Raw genomic sequence first — 8,649 nt, 5'->3', positions numbered from 1 at the left:
TGAGCCAATTAGGGAGTATACTAACTTATACCACACAGCCAGTCACACGCCCGTGTGTGAGACAGTTCAGAGCAATCAATACCAGGGGACACACGGCCGTGTAACATGACCGTGTGTCACACACGACTGAGACACACACCTGTGTCTCTACCTGTGTAGACAAAAATAGGCCATTTGCAAGGCTAATTTGCCACCCCAACTCATGCTCACCTAAAAAACCAAAATGGTACCATTTCATCATACAATTAGACACCAAAAGCATCAACCAAATGTGCATTTCATACAATATCCATTTCAACCAAATTCAATACTCAATTCAATGCCATTTACCTAATCAAATACTTATTAATAAGTCGTAATTTATGCATACTTTATCCCATGCTTAAGCACATTTTTTGGATGAATTATCATTAGATTTGTGGAATTCAATGCTCTTAATCCTTTAATTTCATGTTTTATACTTAGGTGAGCATAGGAGAGTAAAAAGAGCAAGAAACGAGCTAAAAACAAAGAAAATGGGTCAACATGGGAAATCAACATAGCCTGGACTTCTTTACACGGATAGACCACACGCCCGTGTCTTTTTAGCAGACTCTAACACGGCCTAAACCACCTCACACGGGCATGTCACACGGCCATGTCACACGGCCATGTCCTTGTCGAGCCCAAGTCTAGTTCTATTTGGAAAAGGCCACTTTTGAGGGTTTGGAAGCATTTTAAAGCCTATATAAACATCCTAGGAGGCACCTAGAAGGAGGACACGGAGTAGGAAGCAAGGAATTACTTGAAGAAAGCTGATTGATCCATCTCAGAAGCTGAATTCTCCTTCAAGACTGAAGATCTCCCTTCAATTTCCTTCAGGGTTTTTGGGATTCTTTATGTTTGTTATCATTATTCTTCTGAGATGTTTTCTTTTACACATATGAACTAAATCCCCTAAATACCTAAGGGGGATGAAACGTAAGACGGATCTTGTTATTATTTTCTGAATTATATGATAAATACTTGATTTGTTCTTAATTATGTGTTCTTAATTCTTGCTTTAATATTCCAGGATATTGATTCAAGTATTGATGTGTTTATTCAAAGGAGCAAAAGTCCCTGTCTAAGAGTAGATCTAGCATAATTAAGCAGAGTTTATTGCACCCCTAGACATAGGACGACAAAAATCTGCTGGATTAGGGCCAAACCTAATAATGGAATCCATAGATCGAGTTAATGCAGCACTAGGGATTTTAATTAGAAAGAGATTTCAATTAATCAACCTAGGGTTAGACGTTGTTAGTCTCGAGAGAGATAATAATATAAATTAGGGAGTTCTACGGATCAAGTCAAGTGAATAAAACGTCTTATTTAGAGTCAAATAACAAGTGAAGTCTAGGTGGAATTTCCCTTGGGTATTATCTAAATAAATCAGTTTTCCCAAAAGTATTTCCCCAATTTACTTCTTGTGCATTTTTAGTTTAGTTAATTAGTTTAGATAAAGCAAATCCCTTTATTTTATGCTAGATAATAAAAAGAAGGTTAATACTAGTACTTTTAGTTCCCATGGGTTTGACATTCGGATCTTGCTATAAGCTATACTACTGCTCGATAGGTGCGCTTGCCTTTATCGTGATAATAGTTAGTTTTCAAGTACGATCAATCATAAATATAAAACTTATCACGCAACATCAAGTTTTTGGCACCGTTGCCGGGGAACTAAGATATTAGGAACATTTAATTTTTATTACTTTAGCCATTTATTTTATTGCAATTTAATTTTTGTTTATATCACTAAATTTTTTTTTATTTACTTCTGGTAGGTTTTTATAGTTTATGACTAGAAGAAACCCGTCAGGACCTCTACTTTTCGATAGTGAGATCGAAAGCACAGCTTGCAGAAATCGAAGAGAGATAAGGCAAAGTCTACAATACATAGATGAAGGGCAAGAGGACAATATTCAAACCACAACCGAATAGATGGCTGATAATCATAATAATAATTCGCTACCTCCTGTGGCAGTTACGAACCCAGTAAATCAGGATCCTGCTCCTCGTACTATGTATGATTATGCTAAAACTAATTTAACAGGAACTGAATCGAGAATAGTTAGGCCTGCTATTGTTGCAAATAATTTTGAACTGAAACCTAACACAATTCAAATGCTAGAACAGTTTGTTTAGTTTGATGGTTTGCAGGATGAGGATCCAAACACTCATTTAGCGAATTTTTTGGAACTCTATGACACTTTTAAAATCAATGGCGTTTCTGATGATGCCATCCACTTTCGGTTATTTCCCTTTTCATTAAGAAATAAGGCTAAATAGTGGTTGAACTCGTTACGACGAGAGTCAATCACTACTTGGGAACAAATGACCGAAAAATTTCTACTTAAATATTTTCCGCCAGCTAAAATGGCAAAGTTGAGGAATGATATCTCTTCTTTTGTGCAGATGGATCTAGAAAATCTTTATGATGCATGGGAGAGTTACAAGGACCTATTGAGAAGGTACCATCACCATGGGTTACCTCTATAGCTACAGGTTCAGACTTTTTACAACTGTGTGAACCCCTCAACAAGGCAACTTATCGACGCAGCCGCCGGTGGAAATTTAAACAATAAAATACTTGAAGAGGCTTACGAATTTATTGAAGAGATGTTATTGAATAACTATCAGTGGCAAGTCATGAGAACAAAGCCAACAAAAGCAACCGGCGTTTTCAACCTCGACGCTGTTACTATGCTATCTAACCAGGTAGAACTTTTAAATAAAAAGATTAACGGTTTGTATGGTTCTACTCAGGTACATCCAGTGATAAGGTGCGATTCAAATGGATGAGGAGTACACACAGAATATCAATCCTTCAACCCTAGCACCGAGGAGGGGTAAGTTCAATATATGGGTAACAATAATTCCAGACCTCAAAATAACCCATACAGTAACACTTATAATGCAGGCTGGAGGAACCATCCCAACTTCTCGTAGGGTGTTCAAGAAAATCAGAGGCCACAACATCCCTCAGGTTTTCAACAACCACCTTACCAGTAGGAAAAGAAGCAGAACCTTGAGGAGATGCTAATAAAATTCATCTCAGTGTCAGAAACTCATTTTTAGAATACCGAAACCACACTTAAGAATCAACAAGAGTCAATCCAAGGGCTCGAAACTCAAATAGGCCAGCTTTCTAAATTGATTTCTGAATGACCACAAGGCAGCTTGCCGCGTAACACTAAATCTAACCCAAGGGAATAGCTTAATGCGATTACCGTCTAAAATAAAGAAGGGTTAGTTGAACCTGAACATGAACCGAGGCAAGGAATTGTGTTGAGTAAAGGTAAGGATGAGGTGGACCACAGTGAGTGAAAACCGGTAAGTAAAGAGTACAAACCTCGTGTACCATACCCCAGAGCATCAAGAAAAGACCACACGGACGAACAATTTGGTAAATTCCTTAAATTATTAAAGAAATTACATATTAACTTACTGTTTATTGAAGCTCTGTCGCAGATGCCAAACGCAGTTAAATTTTTAAAGGAGCTTTTAGCAAATAAACGAAAGTTGGATGAGGCATCGTATGTGGAGTTGAATGCAGTTTGCTCAGCCGTTCTACAGAATAAGCTACCTTTGTAACACCCCGTACCCGAGACCGTTGTCGGAAGCGACCACGAGGTGCTAACAAACATAATTCATGTATGTTCACAGTCCATTTTAAAAATTTCCAGACAGCTGGCTAACTGCATCACTGTCACCTTAAAAATCATATCTTGAGTTCCAAAACTCGAAAATCAGTTTCGTAATTTTTCCCTGAAACTAGACTCATATATCCATCCAAAAATTTTTTTCTAGAATTTTTGGTTGAGCCAATTAGTACAGTTTATTAGTTAAAGTCTCCCCTGTTACAGGGTTCGACTACACTGACCTTCCTTCATTGCGACTTAGGTAACTCCTTATACAGGGCTTCAATGCTTATGAAGTTTGTTTCTAATGAAACTATACTCAAAAGGGAATCTATACATATATGGCATGACTTCTAATTATCTCTGGTTAATTTATAATGAATTTCCAAAGTCAGATCAGGGGATCCAGAAATCGCTCTGGACCTGTCCCACGAAAACTTAAATATCTCTTAAAATACAACTCATATGACAGTTTCGTTTCTTCCATATGGAAGTAGATTCATCAAGGTTCGATTACATAATTTATTCACTATTTAATTCCATTCCTAATATTTTTAGTGATTTTTCAAATTTACACCACTGCTGCTGTCATCATCTGCCTTTAAGGTAGACATTACCTATTACATAGTTTCCATGATTCAACTAACCCTTTAGCATATATAGCACAAAGTATGATCGTGATTAACCATTCCAATGGCCAATCATTGCCAAGCATATCCACACCTCTCAATAACCATATACATACAAAATGATTATAACATTATGCTCAAATATATATATAAGCCATTTTCGCATGGCTATCCAAATTTGTACAATACCGAAAGGTACATGACCAACATCAAAAAGGGTAGTCCTATACATGCCATTTCAAAGTTCAACCAAAAGTGTACCAAAGGGGGCTTTGATAGTGTGGGCGACTTCGACTTCAATAATCCCGAGTCCGATAGCTGACGAACCAAAATCTATAAAACAGAGATTCAAAGAAACGGAGTAAGCATTAAATGCTTAGTAAGTTTTGAGACATGAAATTAGACACAACTAAAGTGTAACACCCCGAACCCGAGACCGTTGCCGGTGTCGGACACGAGGGGTTAACAAGCCAAAACCACTTATAGCACCGACCAACTTGACATTCCCAGGCAAGCTGGAAAACTGCATCACTGTTGCCTTAAAAAGCATATCTCGAGTTACAGAACTCGGAAACTGATTCTGTAAATTTTCCCTGAATTTAGACTCATATATCCATCCCTGGATTTTTTTCTAAAATTTTTGGTCGGACCAATTGGTACAGTTTATTAGTTAAAGTCACCCATGTTACAGGGGTCGACTACACTGACCTTCGCGCGTTACAACTTGAATATCTCTCTGTACAAGGTTTCAATACTGATGCCGTTTGTTTCTAATGAAACTAGACTGAAAAAGGAATCTGGAAATATAAGGTATAACTTCTAATTCATTCTGGATAATTTATGGTAAATTTTCAAATTTGCGACAGGGGACCCAGAAACCGTTCTGGCCCTGTCTCACGAGAACTTTAATATCTCTCAGTATACTGTTCATATGATCGTTTCGTTACTTTCATATGAAAATAGACTCGTCAAGGTTCGATCACATAATTTATTCACTATTTAACACCATTCCTACAAATTTTGGTGATTTTTCACATCCACGTCACTGCAGCTGGCAACCTCTGTTTTTAAGGTAGGCTTTACCTATATTGTAGTTCCCATGGACCAACTATAGTCTAGTCATACTTAGGTCCACATATGATCATATTTAGCCATTCCAATGGCTGATCATGTGACCAACACTCTCATTCAAACCATAATCACATCATGAAACCAAATATAATTACAAACCACATATGGTCAAATTCCATACTCCACTTTTACGAACCATTTTCGCATGGCGCACACATATACATCACAAAGTACTTAAAAACAACCGAGGGTGGTCCTATACATGCCATATCCAAAACTCAACTAAAGGAGTACCAAAAGGGCTTTGATAGTGTGGTTGACTGCAACTTCTATGATCCCGAATCCGATCGCTAACGAGCAAAATCTATAAACAGAGAAACAAAGAAGCGGAGTAAGCAATTTATGCTTAGTAAGTTTGAGCCATAATATACACACAACCAAAGCATAGCATTCAAGTAGCTAAACAATAATTCATATGCACAATTTCTCAAAGACATGCTTACTTCACAATCCCAACTCTTATATTCATACACAAATAACGGCCTAGTTAATGCCGATAGCTCATTTATCATTAGGCGAATATTCATACGCACTTACTCATAGTGTGCGAAGCACGCACAAAACATACCTTGTTGTTGGGAATTTCACAAGTGCATTAACTGAAAATTTTCCAGCAAGTTCAAAGTTCTCGAATCACATACCTTCGGAGTTTATCCGGATATAGCTACTCGTTCAAACGCCGGGACATAGCCCGGTTATGGTAACCCGCACAAAGGCCTTGGGACTTAACCGGATATCACAATTTGCACAATTTCCTTGGGCTTAGCAGATATCATCTTCGCCTAATTGCCTTGGGCTTAGCCCGATATCATAACTTCGCACAATTGCCTTGGGCTTAGCCAGATATCACTCGAACATTCATACACATCTTTGTTTCAATTTCATAACACAACTTTTATGCACAATTCACTTAGCAAAAATATCATTTCGGCTCAATGGCCACATACAAAGGCACAATTTCGATTGCTTATTACTTCATTCAATCGAATCAAAATCTAAGTTTCGATACTCAAAAACTTACCTCGGACGTGGTCGAACGATTTCGACGGCTATTCGACAACTTTTTCCTTCCCCTTATCGGATTTAGCTCCCCTTTGCTCTTGAGCTTAATTTAACAAATAAATTGGTTTTATCATTTGAGCATCGAAAGAGGAATTAAAGATACCTTAATCTTGATGCAAGTATAGCCAAATGTCCTTCTAGATCTCTTCTAAACTAAAAATGGAGCAAAATTTCCTTCCTTCTTAGAATTTTCAGCCCAAAGAAAATGAGAATGGATGAACCAAATTTTTTTCTTTTCCTTTCTCTCAACTCACGGCCAAGGGGGGGGAAGCATGGATGAGACCATTTTTTTTTCTTTCTTTGCCCATGCTCTTTATTTTATTATTTCACCCTAATGCACCAACAAAACATGTTTCATGACATGTCTTGCCCATCCACTCTTGCCATGGCGGCCACTTCATGTTGGGGAAATTGACATGCAAATCCTTATTTTGCATGCATGTTCAACTAGTCATCACACCTTTCCCCATCATACTTTCAAAGTTTACTACTAGGTCCTTTCTAATGAAATTCACATTTATAACTCTAAATCGAAACATCAAAATGTCACACATGAATTAACACATATTATAGGCATCAAAATATATTATAAATTATTTTTATGCCTCGGTTTTAATGGTCCCGAAACCACCTCCCGACTAGGGTCAATTTTGGGCTGTCACAACTCTCCCCCACTTAAGAAATTTTCGTCCCCGAAAATCTTACCGGTAAATAGGGTTGGGTATCGCTCTTCCATAGAGTTCTCGGTTTCCCAAGTAGCTTCTTCTATCCCGTGTTTGAGCCATAACACTTTCACTAGCGGAACCCGCTTGTTTATAACTCTTTCACTTCACGTGATAGGATACGAATCGGTTCTTCCTCATAACTCATATTGGTTTGAATTTCAACCTCTGATGGACTAATCACGTGCGATGGATCAGATCTATAGCGTCGAAGCATCGAAACATGAAAGACATCGTGAATCTTTTCGAGTTCAAGGGGCAAAATCAAATGATATGCCACTGGACCGACTCGCTCGGATATCTCATATGGCCCGATGAACCTCGGGCTCAACTTGCCCTACGGTAGAATCGAGTATCTTTTCCAAGGCGAAACCTTGAGAAACACTTTATCTCCCACGATACTCAATGTCTTTTCGTTTCAAACCGCGTCGACTTCGACAATCGGAGGCTATCTTGAGACTTTCACGGATTACTTTCACTTTACATTCAGCATCTCTAATTAAATCCACCGAAAATTTTGCTTTCACCGAGCTCGGTCCAAAACAATGGTGTACGGCATTTACGACCGTACAAAGCCTCGTAGGGTGCCATCTTAATACTTGATTGAAAACTATTGTTGTGGCGAATTCAATCAAAGGCAAATATCGTTCCCATGAACCATCGAACTCGAGGATGCAACATCTTAACATATCCTCAAGTATCTGAATTATCCGCTCGGATTGACCATCGGTTTGGGGGTGAAAGGCGGTCTGAAATGTAGCTTGGTACCCAAAGCTTCTTGCAACTTCTTCCAAAATCGCGAGGTAAATCTCGGATCTCTATCCGATACGATGGAAATAGGCACCCGTGTAATCTCTGTCGAGAAACATACAATTCGGCTAGTTTGTCCATTGAAAAATCCGTACGTACGGGGATAAAGTGAGCCAACTTAGTCAATCTATCTACCACGACCCAAATCGCATCCTTCTTACTTGCTGACAATGGCAGTCCAGATACAAAGTCTATTGTGACTCGATCCCATTTCCACTCGGGTATCGTGGTCAGCTGAAGTAATCCTGAAGGCACTTGATGTTCCGCTTTCACTTGTTGACAAATTAAACATCTCAAAACAAAGTCGGAGATGTCTCGTTTCATACCATGTCACCAAAACCAACGTTTCAAATCGTTGTACATCTTCGTACTCCCCGGGTAGATTGCCATTCGGCTACAATGGGCTTCGTTCAGAATTATCGAAATAAGTTCCGAATTCTTTGGAACACACAGACGACTTTTGAACCTCAAACAATCGTCATCATCGATTTGAAATTCCGAGTCCTTGTTCGGAACACACTCAGCCCAGTTTGCAACCAACTCATTGTCGACTTTCTGAGCTTCATGAAATTGACGTATCAATAATGGTTTGGCTTTCAATTCAGCTACTAACACATTGTCGGGTAGAACAGA

The 8,649-nt window shown here is 38.6% G+C and overlaps 1 non-coding gene across 1 annotated transcript; it reads right to left on the bottom strand.

Annotated features, from left to right (window-relative positions):
* Positions 1-2,403: 2,403 nt before the first annotated feature.
* Positions 2,404-2,510, bottom strand: LOC128289658 (small nucleolar RNA R71). Its single transcript, XR_008279302.1, has one exon. It is a non-coding gene; the product is annotated as a small nucleolar RNA R71 (small nucleolar RNA).
* Positions 2,511-8,649: the final 6,139 nt, after the last annotated feature.

The sequence above is a fragment of the Gossypium arboreum genome, chromosome 2 (assembly GCF_025698485.1).
Source record: "Gossypium arboreum isolate Shixiya-1 chromosome 2, ASM2569848v2, whole genome shotgun sequence".
Classification (NCBI taxonomy): Eukaryota; Viridiplantae; Streptophyta; class Magnoliopsida; order Malvales; family Malvaceae; genus Gossypium; species Gossypium arboreum.
The sequence above is the reverse complement of the archived record's forward strand: the minus strand, read 5'-3'. Positions and strand labels throughout refer to the sequence as shown.